This window comes from Orcinus orca, chromosome 4 (assembly GCF_937001465.1).
Source record: "Orcinus orca chromosome 4, mOrcOrc1.1, whole genome shotgun sequence".
NCBI lineage: Eukaryota > Metazoa > Chordata > Mammalia > Artiodactyla > Delphinidae > Orcinus > Orcinus orca.
Window position 1 is genome coordinate 34206168 of NC_064562.1, and position 17213 is coordinate 34223380.

The following is a 17213-nucleotide window of genomic DNA, read 5'->3' on the forward strand; positions in this document are numbered from 1 at the left end:
CTCTCACCGTTGTGGCCTCTCCCATTGCGGAGCACAGGCTCTGGACGCGCAGTCTCAGTGGCAATGGCTCACGGGCCTAGCCGCTCCGTGGCATGTGGGATCTTCCCAGACCGGGGCATGAACCTGTGTCCCCTGCATCGGCAGACGGACTCTCAACAACTGTGCCACCAGGGAAGCCCTGTATTTAATTTTTGACAGTTTGATAATATGTGTCTTGGCATATTTCTCCTTGAATTTATCCTGTATGGGACTCTGTGTGCTTCCTGGACTTGATTAAATATTTCCTTTCCCATACTAGGAAAGTTTTCAACTATAATCTCTTCAAATATTTCCTCAGTCCCTTTCTTTTTCTCTTCTTCTTCTGGAACCCCTATAATTCGAATGTTGGTGCGTTTAATGTTGTCCCAGAGGTCTCTGAGACTGTCCTCAGTTCTTTTCATTCTTTTTTCTTTATTCTGTTCTGCAGTAGTTATTTCCACTATTTTATCTTCCAGGTCACTTATCCATTCTTCTGCCTCAGTTATTCTGCTATTGATCCCATCTAGAGTATTTTTAATTTCATTTATTGTGTTGTTCATCGTTGCTTGTTTCCTCTTTAGTTCTTGTAAGTCCTTGTTAAATGTTTCTTGCATTTTGTGTATTCTGTTTCCAAGATTTTGGATCATCTTTACTATCATTATTCTGAATTCTTTTTCAGGTAGACTGCCTATTTCCTCTTCATTTGTTAGGTCTGGTGGGTTTTTATCTTGCTCCTTCATCTGCTGTGTGTTTTTCTGTCTTCTCATTTTGCTTATATTACTGTTTTTTTGGGGTCTCCTTTTTGCAGGCTGCAGGTTCGTAGTTCCCGTTGTTTTTGGTGTCTGTCCCGAGGGGCTAAAGTTGGTTCAGTGGGTTGTGTTGGCTTCCTGGTGGAGGGGACTAGTGCCTGTGTTCTGGTGGATGAGGCTGGATCTTGTCTTTCTGGTGGGCAGGTCCACGTCTGTACCACGTGTGTTTTGGTGTGTCTGTGGACTTATTATGATTTTAGGCAGCCTCTGTGCTAATGGGTGGGGTTGTGTTCCTGTTTTACTAGTTGTTTGGCATAGGGTGTCCAGCACTGTAGCTTGCTGGTCGTTGAGTGAAGCTGGGTGCTGGTGTTGAGATGGAAATCTCTGGGAGATTTTTGCCGTTTGATATTATGTGGAGCTGGGAGGTCTCTTGTGGACCAGTGTCCTGAAGTTGGCTCTCCCACCTCAGAGGCACCGCACTGACTCCTGGCTGGAGCCCCAAGAGCCTTTCATCCACACAGCTCAGAATAAAAGGGAGAAAAAGAAGAAAGAAAGAAAAAAAGAAAGAAAGAAAGAAAGACAGACGGGAGGGAGGAAGGAAGGAAGGAAGGAAAGAAAGAAGATAAAATAAAATAAAGTAAGATAAAATAAAATTATTAAAATAAAAAATAATTATTAAGAAAAAAAAAACGGACAGATACAACCGTAGGACAAATGGTGGAAGCAAAGCTATACAGACAAAATCTCCCACAGAAGCATACACATACACACTCACAAAAAGAGGAAAAGGGGAAAAAATCATAAACCTTGCTCTCAAAATCCACCTCCTCAATTTGGGATGATTCGTTGTCTATTCATGTATTCCACAGACGCAGGGTACATCACGTTGATTGTGGAGCTTTAATCCGCTGCTTCTGAGGCTGCTGGGAGAGATTTCCCTTTCTCTTCTTTGTTCTCACAGCTCCCGGGGCTCAGCTTTGGATTTGGCCCCGCCTCTGCGTGTAGGTCTCCGGAGGGCGTCTGTTCTTCGCTCAGACAGGATGGGGTTAAAGGAGCAGCTGCTTCGGGGGCTCTGGCTCACTCTGGTGGGGGGGGGGGGGGTGGAGGGAGGGGCACGGAGTGCGGGGCAGGCCTGCTGCGGCAGAGGCCAGCGTGACGTTGCCCCAGCCTGAGGCGCGCCGTGCGTTCTCCCGGGGAAGTTGTCCCTGGATCCCGGGACCCCGGCAGTGGCGGGCTGCACAGGCTCCCCGGAAGGGGGGTGTGGATAGTGACCTGTGCTCGCACACAGGCTTCTTGGTGGTGGCTGAAGCAGCCTTAGCGTCTTATGCCCATCTCTGGGGTCCGCGCGTTTAGCTGCGGCTCGCACCCGTCTCTGGAGCTCCTTTAAGCAGTGCTCTTAATCCCCTCTCCTCGCTCACCAGGAAACAAAGAGGGAAGAAAAAGTCTCTTGCCTCTTCGGCAGGTCTAGACTTTTCCCCAGACTCCCTCCCGGCTAGCGGTGGTGCACTAACCCCCTGCTGGCTGTGTTCACGCTGCCAACCCCAGTCCTCTCCCTGCGCTCCGACCTCTCCCTGAAGGCCGAGCCTCAGCTCCCAGCAGCACCCCGCCCCCGCGGCGGGTGAGCAGACAAGCCTCTCGGGCTGGTGAGTGCCGGTCGGCACTGATCCTGTGTGCGGGAATCTCCCCGCTTTACCCTCTGCACCCCTGTTGCTGAGCTCTTCTCCGCGGCCCGAAGCTGTCCCCCTCCACCACCCGCGGTCTCCGCCCGCAAAGGGGCTTCCTAGTGTGTGGAAACCTTTCCTCCTTCACAGCTCCCTCCCACTGGTGCAGGTCCCGTCCCTATCCTTTTGTCTCTGTTTATTCTTTTTTCTTTTGCCCTACTCAGGTAACTGGGGACTTTCTTGCCTTTTGGGATGTCTGAGGTCTTCTGCCAGCGTTCAGTAGGTGTTCTGTAGGAACACGTGTTACACGTGTATGTGTATTTCTGGTGTGGGGAGGAAAGTGATCTCCGCGTCTTACTCTTCCGCCATCTTCCCCTCGTCCTGACGGTTTTTTAAAGCAAGGAAAAATACAGATTTGTGGAGGAGTTGGAAGTTTTATTTTACCACCATCTCAGCTGATGGCGACTCCACTCTTGTGGTCGCTTGGAATCATTCTTGGCTCCGTTTTTAAAATTCACATCTCACAAACAATCTAAGTCAGGAAATCTTCTTGACTCTTAAAACAGATCTGGGGCTTCCCTGGTGGTGCAGTGGTTGAGAGTCCGCCTGCCGATGCAGGGGACACGGGTTCGTGCCCCGGTCCAGGAAGATCCCACCTGCTGCGGAGCAGCTGGGCCCGTGAGCCATGGCCACTGAGCCTGCGCGTCCGGAGCCTGTGCTCTGCAATGGGAGAGGCCACAACAGTGAGAGTCCTGCGTGCTGCAAAAAAAAAACCAAAACAGATCTGGAATCTCACTACCTCTGAGTCCCTCCCCTGCTCTCACCTGCTGCAAGTCACTAATAATCTCTAGACTAGGTGACCCGTTTAGCCCGCAGTCTGACTGTTGCATCGCTGCCCTCAGACAGTCTACTCTCAACACTGCCGCCAGAGGGATCCCCCCGAAATGTCCATCAGATCAGGTCATTCTGCCGAAAGCCTTTCCTGACTCCCCATCTTTCCACAAAGTAAAAGTACATTTCAAAGTCTTGACAATGGCCCAGGAGGCAGTGCTCACTCTGCCTGACATTCTGCCCTCTGATCGCATCTTCCAAATGTTCCATCTCACATTGCTCCGGCCACACTGGCTTTCCCCAGGCACACTCCTGCCACAGGGTATACTCTGCCTGGAATACTCTTCCTCCAGCTAGTTGCAAAGTTAACTCCTGCTCAAATGTCATCTTTTTATTGAGGCCCACCTTGACCTCCCTACTGAAAATTGTCTGTTCCTGTCTGCCACTGCACCACCACCAACTGGCTCCTGTTCCAGGTTACACAGGAGAAAGTTCTCCAGAACTTTTTCAAATGGCTCTTAAATATTCTCATCTTACAATCAACTAAAGCAGATCTCCTTCCTTCCAGAGAGTTCCAATATTCTGGGTTGGGACCCAGGTCAATGAATTCAAATACTTATGGTCAGTGGCTTTTATAGCAAAGTGCTGATCATGATATCTGTTGTAACAGGATACAGAGAAATAAACATAGGAGAACATTCCTCCAGGGAGACTTTAAATATGTAGACTTGGACTTCCCTGGTGCGCAGTGGTTAAGGGTCTGCCTGCCAATGCGGGGGACACGGGTTCGAGCACTGGTCCGGGAAGACCCCACATGCCACGGAGCAACTAAGCCTGTGCGCCACAACTGCTGAGCCTGTGCTCTGGAGCCCACGAGCCACAACTACTGAGCCCATGTGCCGCTTGCCGCAACTAGAGAGAGTCCACGTGCAGCAACAAAAACCCAATGCAGCCAAAAATAAATAAACAAATAAATTTAAAAATATGTAGACTTATGTCTTGATACTTAAGAAGAATCCACTTTTGTTGCCATAGACTTTAAATCTAGTTTTATAAAATGGTTCATAATTTGACTTTTCAGGAAATGAAAACACCAATTATACTTAAACAGACGTGAATCATTCTTTCCTATTATAATCTTATGTATTGCCTCTCCCAAACAGACATAATTATACCTTTAAAAAATTGTATAGGGCTGCTCTGGTCACGCAGTGGTTAAGAATCCACCTGCCAATGCAGGGGACATGGGTTTGAGCCCTGGTCCGGGAAGATCCCACAAGCCACGGAGCAACTAAGCCTGTGTACCACAACTACTGAGCCTGTGTGCCACAACCACTGAGGCCCACGCGTCTAGGGCCCGTGTTCCACAACAAGAGAAGCCACTGCAATGACAAGCCTGCACACTGCAACGAAGAGTAGCCCCTGCTCATCGCAACTAGAGAAAGCCCACGTGTAGCAACGAAGACCCAATGCAGCCAAAGATAAATAAAATAAATTAAAAAAAAATAAAATCAGTTTTATAAAAAAAATTGTATAATAAGGTTTGACTTCCTTTGTTTTGAGAATATACACTCCTCCTTCAAACATTATTGTTTTCATTTCTCAAAGGTTTGAAATTAGCAATATCAAACAAATCAATCTAGGAATGTACAGTTAAATCTTTAATCTCAGAGAAGAAAAGACCAGTAAGGAAAAGGATCATTGAACTTCAGACCTAGGAAAGAGCTTCAGGGTGCAACACCAGCCCAACTCCTCCATCTTGCTGTTAAAGAACCAGAGCACTCAACAAGACATGGAAGGAATCTAAATGTCCATTGACAGAAGAATGGATAAAGAAGATGTGGTACATATATACAATGGAATATTACTCAGCCATAAAAAAGAATGAAATAATACTATTTGCAGCAACATGGATGGACCTAGCGATTAGCAACATGGATGGACCTAGAGATTATCATACCAAGTGAAGTAAGTCAGACAGAGGAATACAAATATTATGTGATGTCACTTATATGTGAAATCTAAAAAAAAAATGATACAAATGAATTTATTTACAAAACAGAAACAGACCCATGGACTTTGAAAAAACTTATGGTTACCAAAGGGGAAAGGTGGGGGGAGGGATAAATTAAGAGTTTGAGATTAACATATACATACTACTATATAGATAAACAACAAGGACCTACCATATGGTACAGGGAACTCTACTTAATATTCTGTAATAACCTAGATGGGAAAAGAATCTGAAAGAATGGATATATGTATATGTATAATTGAATCACTTTGCTGTACACCTGAAACTAACACAACATTGTAAATCAACTATACTCCAATATAAAATAAAAATTAAAAAAAAGAACTCGAGGATGTGAGTGGAAATCACTCAGCTGGGGGACCATAAGCTGGTCCTGGAAGCCAGGCCTCCTGAAGGCTAGCAGAGCAATGTCTTCATTATGCCAGAGCAACCTGAAAATCAGCTGGGGTAATTGTGCAGCTAGTCAGATTTTATTTATTAGTTAGCACTAGCTGATACATTTGGGGAAAACCAAGCCATGCCAACATGATACTACCACTCTTCCATATACAATGAAATTTAAGTCATAAATATGCAGAACCCACTTCTATAAAGTTTGAGTACTTTCCTGGCAATTCACCCTCTGGCATTATCCCATTTGTCACAAAGTATTAACTCCCTGTACCTATGTCTGCTTGTGTGGCTATCTCTTAGGATCTAGTGAGGAAGAGTTGGATCAAAGAAGAGTGGGACGGGGTAGTGTTCAGGAGTGATGACACAATGGAGACCTTGCCAGGTGAAATTATGGGGTATGATCATGGTAACCAAGTTGGGACTCAGAACTTCTGAGATCAACCAGCTGCCCTACTTATCCCCAGGATGTTTCCAATGCCAGGTTCCTAGTGACACTTACTCTTTCTTTTCCCAACTCCCACTCTTCAGTCCTCAAGACTCACAAAAATAAACAGAAGTTTTAGCGATATTTGTTCGATAATCTACACAATTATTCTGAACAAGAAATAAATTGACAGTAGCTCAGGTCATACATACGGGATAGCACAGGACTGAAAATAGGTGATTATTCCTTACATTGCCATCTGGACTAGGAGTTCATTTCCAGAGTAATTGCAGAGATTCTGCAACTGTTTATATACCATTTGAAATCCTAGACCTCTACTCCCAGGAGACCATCATAGTCAGACTGTTTACGTCTCTCACCAGTTGAATGAGAGTCACTTTATTATCTTAAATGTGAGCTCCCCTCAGTCTTGCCCTATTTCCTGTTAACCACCCTTCACCAAGAGATTGGAAGTGACATTAAGAATTGGGGGGCTGGGGACTTTCAGGATAAAGTCTATTGTCACTAAGGTATAGAGATTTTATGGGCTGCTCTATGTTTTCAGGAAAAAAAAATTCTAAAAATCAAATATGTTTGGCAAACTTACTCATGCTTACATCAAATTAAAGAAGGAAGCATGGCCTATTTCTGTTTTACAGCTCACTGTCTCAGGGCCTTAGGTATTTGGAATGCAGACTGTGCCCTGTTGGCAGGGATTCGGAATCAATTTAGAGTGTGTGATATGATAACACATGTTCTGGATCAGTGGCAGGGGAATGTTTGGAGCAGTAATTCTGTCTGTCTCCCCATTAGCAGGAAGGCTTGCTAAACTCACAGCTGGAGAGGTGCCTAAAAAGAACTAGGCTCTGTGTGTCTGTGTGTGTGTGTGTGTGTGTGTGTGTGCGCGCACGCGTAAAGGCAACACAAAACCCAACCCCCAGGATAAATGCTAAATTAAGGCCGTCAAAAATGAAACGGTACTTTCATCACAAGGATAAACCGGTATCAAATCAAGATGACTGCCTTTTTCAGCTAGAAGTGCTGCTCTATCCCTTCAGACACTGGGCTTAAAGACACAGGTGATGTTTAACAACAGTAGGGAAAAAAACCTAGACCCAGTGGTCCCAAGAAGAAAATCAAAAGAAAGTGTTCATTTTAATAAGGCACAGAAGGTGGGTGGGTTGGGGGGAGGTATAGAAGATTCAAACAACAGGAGTGAAACTTGATATCTCTCAGGCAGAAGTAGAAGCTGAGTCTTGGCCCTGGTGAGCTGAACATTAAGGAAACACATAAGTGCGTGTAAGCGTAAGCATGCAGCGAGCGTAATTCAGCAGGCGTTGTGAGGCCGCATGATAAGCTTAGCAAGAAAGATCAAATGTTGTCCTTTGCAAAGATGTAAGTTATTTACTCATTTTGATCAGCAGAAAGGACAATTTGTATAACGTATCCCTGCTTTCGTATTTCTCTTTCCCTAAAGTCTATAGTATTCTGTAACTTCCTATTGCCTTATAGTTTACCCTGCTTACACAGACACAGCACTTCTCTCCAGATTGACCTGGATGAACGAATGAATGAGTGGTGTTGGATTTAAAATATTCAGAATATAGGGACTTCCTTGGTGGTCCGGTGTTTAGGACTTCGCCTTCCAATGTAGGGGGTGCGGGTTCGATCCCTGGTTGGGGAGCTAAGATCCCAAGTGCCTTGTGGCCAAAAAGCCAAAACATAAAGCAGAAGCAATATTGTAACAAATTCAATAAAGAATTAAAAAAATTTGTCCACATAAAACACGCAGAATACGAACATCATGGAGCCAATCATAGTTGATTTGGCGTTTTAGATTATTTCTCTAATTCACTCAATCAATTTAATTATGGCTAGCTTAGAGATCACCAGGAATCTCTTGAAAAGAGTCAACATGGTTAAATGGTGAAGATACAAGCATATGATTTTACCACTACTTGGTCAAAACTAAAACTGTAAGAATGTATAAAGTCATCTATTGATTTACGATTAGAGCTAAGAACATACTGGCTAACTTTGCAGGCTTCTTCCTTAGAATGAAGCCCTAGTCTTCAGAGGAAGTACTTACCAAGAATTTCTCAGTTGGCACAGTTCTTTTGCACGTATTATTCCATGTAATCCTCTTGACCTCTTACTTGTTTGTTTTAAGATACCACCCCGGCTTTTTTTTTCAGAGGTGATTTGAAGTGTTAGGTCTTAATAATTGAGCAACATTTTCCCAGAGTCCTGTCTTCATTACGTCAACTTCCTTTGACAACTAGGACAGTCTTAGCCATTTCCTGTTCAGATCCCTTCTCCCTCTAAGACACTGACCTGCATACCGGCTTCCTCCTTCAGAGGTGCCTTGGATCATCTGCTCACTGGAGGGCAGAGAGAGGACCGACCACTGATCCCCTTGCCCACTGAGGTTACCAACTTCACCCCTCACACACCTCCTCTCCTACAGTTTCAGGTCTTGGTTTGTGTTTCAATCCACACGCCATGTGCTTGTTGATCCTGCCACTTACACCTTTCCAAGTGGAGCTGCATCTCCCTTCCCACTTCACAGTCCCCATGTTCTGCCCAGAAGAAACACTGTCCTCCACCCTTTCCCGGCTTTATTGCCTAGAAGTCCCTTTTGCTCCAGCCTCACGTGTGTGTACTTTTTTCTCTGTACAGTATTTTAAAAACCTTTTATATATTTCTCATTGTACTGAGTAGTTTTTCACCAAATCTACATAGTTATCGTTGCCATTTCCATGTTAGTGGATTTATTTCGGGTGTTTCCAGTTTGGAGCTATCGCAAATAACATTGCCATAAATATCTTGTAAAATATTTTTCATTTAAAATGATTTTCTCAAAATAAATTTCCAAGAATATTACTGTGTCAAAAGGTACAATCATTTTTATGGCTTTTATTCCGTATTTGGTTGCCTTCAAGAAAAAGTACCAACTTGTCCTGTCCTTGGCACTGTGAAGAGTGGGCTTCTTTGAATCTTTCCCAACACTGGGTTTCATAATAATTTGTGTTTTTGTTGTCATTAATTTAATCATTATTAAATAATACTGCAGAGTTATCTTAATTTGCACTTTTTTTTTTTTTTTTTTTTGCTGTACGCGGGCCTCTCACTGTTGTGGCCTCTCCCGTTGCGGAGCACAGGCTCCGGACGCGCAGGCTCAGCGGCCATGGCTCACGGGCCCAGCCGCTCCGCGGCATGTGGGATCTTCCCAGACCGGGACACGAACCCGCGTCCGCTGCATCGGCAGGCAGACTCTCAACCACTGCGCCACCAGGGAAGCCCCTTAAGTTGCCTTTTTAATTGAGGCTGATCTAGCAATAAAAAAAATTTCAGGACTGGAATGATCTTTAACACAGAGCAAAAATAATTTCCAAGGGGAGCGGAAGGGGGTCATTTCTTCAAATCTATTGGGCTGGCTCAGAAGAATTTGCCTACACACTGGCGGGAAAAACTCGATTGCCGTTTAGCAAAACTGCCAGTACTGCTCTAGTCTAGACCCTGCTTTCCTCACACACAGGTGATTGCCAAAGTCTCTTAACCAATTCGCCAACCTTCCACTCCCCGAGTCATTTACCCGCAGCTCCCGGTTTAAAGCGCTCACAGAGGAAACAGGGCCGCGGGAGGGACCAAGGGCACAGCCCCCTGAGACTGAACCTGTTTCCCGAGCCTTAGACGGTGTGCTTTCTCCGTCGTGCGCCTCTCACTACTTTCTGGGAAGCCAGGTGTCTCCGAAGAGCCGCCGGCTGATGTTGGAGGCTTTCTCTCCAGTCCTCTGGCTGCAGCTTCTGCAGCCGCGGCGCGAGGCTCACCCCCAGCTGTGTGTGATTCTGCCCTTGGCCTCAGAGCTGTGCCCCAGTTAGGGATGCACCGGCCGGCTTGCTCAGGTTGCTTGTCCTGCCTTTTGTTTGCCTGCTGCTTGGTTTCTAGGGCTGCTCCCCTGCGCTGCCAGGCGGTCAGGGTACCGCGAGGGTGGCGAGGTGCGGCGAACTGGGTTTGCGCGCAGTGGAGACCCCTGATTGCTTGTGTGCCTCTTCTTTCCCGAGGGAGGTGTGTGGGAGGTCTGAGTTTAGCAGGATGTGGAATCGTTGTGCCCTGTGAGCGTGTATTGTTTGATCATGCAGATCAGATCTTAATCGAGATGTTCCTTTCCCAATGGCTGGGCAGTTTTATTTTGCAGTTGGAGGGAAAATAAGGAAGCCCTATATTGCCTTGCCCGCCTGGGAATTGAAACACATGTCTAAATAAAAGAACTGAAGTGGAGCCTTTTCACAACATGAGGGCATTCTGTTCATGTGGGCCTGGCATTAACGTTGACTCGGTAGAAGCATCGTCTGGGCCATCAACCTGAGCTTCTCTCCTGCTGTGATCCTACAAACTCTTCGGGCTGACCTCCTTCAAGTTCTCATTTTGTTTTTCTTAATACAGGAAACGGCAACAACAAAACAACATGTGCCGGGCACTCTTCTACAGGCTTATATATATGACCTCATTTTTCTGCCACAACTTATGAGGTAGATGATTATTATCTCCATTTTACAGGTGAGAAACTAAGGCACAGAGTGGTTAGGTAACTTGCCCAGCCCCCCAGACAGGACCCTAGATTCTGCTGACTGTATCCTTAGCCAGTGGCTGGAGCCTGGCAGTACAGGTCCGAAGAAACGGCAAGAACAATCCCCCTTATCACGTAACATCTGGCTCCCTGCTGCTGACCTGGCAGCTTTTTATTTGAACTTTAAGTGCCAAACTTAACATGATTGTAATCTGAAAGCACGCAGTTTCAGGAAGCTGTGAAGTTGCTTTACTCAGTGGATTTTGGAATAGTAAGAAATGATGAATAAAAAAAATGCAGGCTTCCTGCTCTCAAGCCATCAGGTCTGGGCAGAAAATCATTCAACGCAGGACATGGAAAGGACCTTAGAGTTCACGTCATTTTATGGCTTCATTTTATAGTCAAGAGAAAAGGCCCAGGGAGGCGACGTGCCTTGTTCAAGGTCGTGAAACACATTTTCCAAAATTTCAGTTAGATTGTTTAGATGGGTAAGTCAGATAAGTGTTGTTGAAATGCTACTATTAGAATCCTATCTAGTTATGGAACTTGATAGATGATATTAGTTTGGGGAGACCCTACAGCAATATGTAGAAGTTCATATGACTTAATTCAGGGTTACCTCACCTAGACAGACCCATTTCCAATACTAAGCATGCCATTTTTTCTGGAACCATGACACATTCAGTGACCAGAAATTGGTTGTACAGTATTGACATCCTCTTAGAGAGAATTTCTTAGTTTTCTTGGTGCCATAATGGCCTTTATTCAGTGTTTCCAATTTCCATGTGCTTTCTATACATTTCTAATGATCACCATTACATCACTGTCCATTCACATGAGAGTAAAGGCGGTATTGCTCTGGTGGTGAAGAATGTGGATTCCAGAGACAGACAGCCTGGGTTTGAATTTCAGCTCTGCACCTTATTGCTTTATGATCTGTGCCTCAATTTCTCCAACTGTAAATTAGGGATAATAATAGTACCTACACCCCATATGGTTGCTGGAAGGATTAAATGACTTAATATAAGCAGAGCTCTTAGGATAGGGCTTGACATGACATAAGCAATATATGAAGGTTATCATTATTTCTAGAAGAGGAAGCTGAATTACAATGGAATCACTTTAGACTGTTAAATGGAGCTGAAAAAGTGCTTACTATTTCTGCTTCCCAGACTAAGGCTGGGCTTTGTTTTATAGCTTAAGTGGGACCTTAAAAAAAGCAGTTTTTCCAAGATCATCTAACAAGAAATTGACTCAATTTACAGAATTGCAATTCTTGCCAACCTTCTGAATGAAATCTACTTCTATATCTTTTCCAATAACAAATAAGAAAGAAAGAAAGAAATGAAGGAAGAGAAAAATAAATTCTCCTCTTTGGTCTACATTTTGAACTCCCAAGTAGAATATTTTAATAGCAAGTAATAGCAAGCAAATCAGTTAATGGAGTCACTATTTTAGAAGTTTACACAAATAACTTTCTCAAATAGACTGTAAGCTACTATGTACACAAATCAGTAAAGGGACAAGATCTGTATGTCCGAAAGTGTGGAGACTCAAAAGAAAAATGACAGATTTTACTGAATTTCACATTGACCTTAATTTATCACCTGGACATTGTACAGATGGGGTATGGTTTGTAGCTATATGTGAAATCGTAACTTATTCTTAATCATTGTAGCTGGGCCTTCATAGACTTTTCTAACCTTCCTACAAGCATCCTAAAATAAATAGAATTGAAACATGGGGAAAAAAATGGAAGTTTCCAAGTGAGTTCTTGCTTTTTTATCTTTGGAGACAGTATGGTGCCGTAGAATTAGAGTCCAATTTTAACTCCAGATTAACAATCTACCCTGTCAATTTCAGTTTCTAACATGTAAAATAAGGACAATAAGGCTAATCCCATTGCGATTTTGCCAGGTTTACATAAGACACGAATGTAAAGTGAGTGCCCAGTGACAGTTCTCCCTTCTCTTTAGATGTAAGAAATAATACTTTGTTCTGGAGAGGGCGTGGAGAAAAGGGAACCTTCCTACACTGTTGGTGCAGCCACTGTGGAAAACAGTATGGAGCTTCCTCAGAAAACTAAAAATAGAGTTACCATATGATCCAACAATCCCATTCCTGGGTATATATCCAGACAAAACTGTAATTCAAAAAAATACATGCACCCCTATGTTCATAGCAGCACTATTCACAATAGCCAAGACATGGAAACAAACTAAATGTCCATCAACAGATGAATGGGTAAAGAAGATGTGGTACATGTATACAATGGAATACTACACAACAGTAAAAAAGAATGAAGTAATGCCATTTGCAGCAACATGGATGAACCTAGAGATTAACATACTAAGTGAAGTAAGTCAGACAGAGAAAGACAAATATCATATGATATTACTTATATGTGAAATCTAAAATATGACACAAATGAACTTAACGACGGAACAGAAATAGACTCACAAGACATAGAGAACAGACTTGTGGTTGCCAAGGGGAGGTGGGGGAGGGATGGAGTGGGAGTTTGGGATTAGAAGATGCAAACTATTATGTTTAGAATGGATAAACTTCAAGGTCCTACTGTACAGCACAGGGAACTATATTCAATATCCTGTGGTAAACGATAATGGAAAAGAATATGAAAAAAATGTGTATATATGTATAACTGATTCACTTTGCTGTACAGCAGAAATTAACACAACATTGTAAATCAACTATACTTCAATTTAAAAAAAAGAAAGAATATTTTGATTAGAAAAAGCTGCTCCCTCTGGGAGGATGCAGCGTCATGGGCATGTGGTCTGGCCTGTCAGTGCCCTTGTGGAATCAGAAGGCAGCTCCTCTCACTGTAGGCAGCCTGGAGCCAGGGCCAGCTTGTGCATCAGGGCTGGATTTCAGGCCCCGCTTCTCGGGTGCTCCAGGCACGAGCATACATGGCAGCCCAGTGTACGTGATGAGAGGGAGCCAGATGTGTGCTCATCAGGACAGAGAGCTTTCCAGGAAGAGAAAACAGCAAGTGCAAACGTCCTGAGGTGGGGCGGGGGGGGGGGGTTCCAGGAAGAGAAAACAGCAAGTGCAAACGTCCTGAGGTGGGGCGGGGGGGGGGTGGTGGTCAAGCCTGGTGAGCTCGGTGGACACAAAGGCCCCCGGGCTGAAGAGCAGTTATCAAGGGGAAAGCTGTGGAAGATGAGGTCAGAAAGGTGAGCAGGGCCAGATCGCGCAGCTCCCTGCAGGACGAGGATAGGAGTTTGGATTGTATTCTAATTGTATGGGAAACCACCGGAGGGTTTCATATTAATACATAATATGAATTCTATGTTAAAAAGGTCATTTTGGCCATTGCACAGTCGACATACATATAAGTGATGAGGGTGGAAGCAGAGAGACCAGTAGAGGGCAATTGGAGGAGTCTACGTGAGCGATGGGGCGCTAGCGGGGTAGTGGTGGAGAAAGAAAGGTGAGGTAAGGGAAATACTCTGGAGCTGAGTGCCTCAGGACTTCCTGAGAGTTTTAAAGGCTGTAAAGGAAAGAGGAATTAAATATGACTCCTTGGCTTTTGGCTCGAGCAACTGGGTAGATGGTGCTGCCATGGACTGGAGGTTAGGGAGAGTGGGGATTTAACAGGTTTGGATGGGTACAATAAAGAGTTTGGACATGTTATGTCTGAGATGCTTATTAGCCATTCAAGTGGGGATGGCAAGCAGGCAGTTGGATGGATATATGAGTGTGGAACTTTAGGTTCGGGCCAAAGTTCTAAACTTGAGACTCGTCGGCTTATAGATAATATTTAAATATACTGGGGCTGGATGAATTCATCGAGAGAGCGAGAGAGAGAGAGAGAGAGAGAGAGAAAGAGAGAATATCCAGGACCAAGCCCTGGGGTCCTCTTACTTTCAAAGGTTGGGCACAGGAGGAAGCAGCTGCAAAGCAGATTGAGGAGGTAGGGACAGACTGAAGATGGTAGAAAGAGTTGTCTGCTGCACTTGACGGGAGTTCCATTGACACAGACTTACAGTGATGGCCCTGGGGAGAGTAGACTGTCCTCTGGAGAATAAACTAGATTGCTAAGTGTTAAACACTTTCTCTGCAGCCCTCTAATCAGTATTTACTTTTGTTGCTTTTATTCATTTAGCTAATTTAGTTGATATAAAATGATACATGATAGGTCTTTTAATTTGCACTTGTAAAACAAACCAAGTATTACTTGCTATTTCCTCTTGTTATATGAGCATTCTGTTAATATCTTTGAGACTGGTTATTGTTAATGGTTATGGCTCACTTTCATTTTTGTATTGGTGAAGTTTTTTCTTTCTCTCACTTGCGATTGTTTTTGACAGGAAGTAACAGAAAACTTGACCACAATAAGAAGGGGTTACTTTTGCTTACAAAACAAGATGTTAAAAGGTAGACAATCTAGCAATTCTATAATTCCTCTAGGATCAAGACTTCTGCCTTTCTAGTGCACCATCCTCAGCAGGTAGTTTGTGTCCTCAGGCTTGTCTGAAGGCTGCCAAACCTCTGGGCATCACATCTATATTCCATCAGGAAGAGGAACACAGAGCAAAACTCTTGTACTAGCTGAGTCTATTCGTCTTCATCAGAAAAACAGTAGCTTTCCTTGAAGCCATGCCAGTAGAAGTCTGCTTACATCACAATGACCAGAAGTCGGCCAAATAGCCATGCCAAGTTGCAAAGGTGGCTGGGAAGGTGACTATTTTTTTTTCACTCATGTATCATTCATTTAATCATAATTAAACATGTAGCAGGACCACACTCGAGGCATCCTGTGTAAATCACATTCTAGCCTCTCTTTAAAAATTGTCTTTAATTTTTTAAAAAGCTATCTAATAAATGTAATCAATTTAATTAACTCTTATTCAGTAAAATTTACCCTTTTTATTGTACAGTTTTATGAGTTTAAAAAAACATGGAGAAAGATGACGATTTTTAACTATGAATACTGTTGCTCCCTCAAATTGCTTGATGTTCCCACGGCAGAAAAGGACAATGGATTAACACAACAGAATAGGACTTCCCAGGCAGTCCGGTGGTTAAGACTTCGTGCTTCCATTGCAGGGGGGAAGGGGTCCATCCCTGGTCGGGGAACTAAGATCTCCCATGCCACATGGCTCGGCCAAAAACAAAAACAAAAACCCAACCAAACAAAAAACCACAACAGAGTAGTTTAAGAAAGGTGTGAATACTTAATTGATGCTTCCCGAGATCAGATGAAATGGAAGAAAGAGTAAGAAGGGTCCTCTTGAGTCAAGGGGGAGGTTTGCATCTCAAGAGTACCTGACCATAATCCCTAGGTTTCTGCCAAGCTCAAAAACCATCCCTTCTGGGCACTTCCTCCCAGGCAAGGATGAGGCTTGCATCCCAGCAATGATGGTGGTGATGATTTGATAAAAGACTTAGTTTTGTTGTCTCTACTGGGGTGAGACCTGAAATGTATGAATAGGTGAGCTAGAAAACAGCTGTTACCTGTACATTTTCATTAATCATTCCCATTTCCAGCATGTCTGAGTGATAAGACAGTGAATGGCAATGAATAGGTAATTCAAGTAACTGAACATCAGTGTCAAATTTACCGTACTCATGATAGTCTGGCACGTCCCCACAACGTGAACACAGGGTAATACCATTACTAGCATTTATTGAGCCCCTATCCTGGATGCTTACCCTACAGTATCTCATTTCATCTTTACAACCACCTTGTGACCTGGTGTGTTGAATCTTCTCTGGATTAGATATAAGCGATTTGGGCTTGACCCTTCCCCGTCAACTTTACGTGGGATGTGTCGAGCTATAACTCACATTTATAAACTTGCTTGGTTTTCATCTGTACTCATTAAGAAAAAAAGAACAAGGGTAAAGTAAGTCAAAAGCATGGTCAATATCTTGCATGTTTAAAATAAGTATAGATTTAGTTGATTTTAGGAGTGGTTTAAAAAAAAATTACACGCATCTAATTTAAAATTGATATACTCTAGTAAAATATCTCCTGTGTCTTTTCCACCCTTTAATGTTCTGCATATAATTTGCGTGTTGAGTTCATTCATGTTTACATTAATCTTCTTCCAGTTAACATTATTTCATGCATACTTCTCCATAACTCTGCCACTATAACTTGGATATTTCTCATCCTTTCTGGGCTTCAGTTTCTTCTGTAAAATGAGGCAGTTAGGCTATTACGTAATAGCCAAAGTTTTTCCAGCTCTAATAGAATACCTATTATCCACAGGGGAATAATGGAAATATAGCACAAATGACACAGACTCTTCTTTGGAGAACAAATTTACTTCAAAACATGGATGCTACTTAATGGGCCATAACTCTCCTGTTGTTCATGAGTCAGCATGAAAAATACCTCCAGAGAAGGCTAAGTAGGTCAGATTTATCTAAGAAGACAGCTGTGTAATCCTGTATCCCTCTCCAACCTCATGGCACTGCAGATACATGTTTCTGGCTTTTTGAACAACAGTCAAATAGCATTACCAACTTTGTAAAGTTCACAAGACTGCAACTTGAAAAA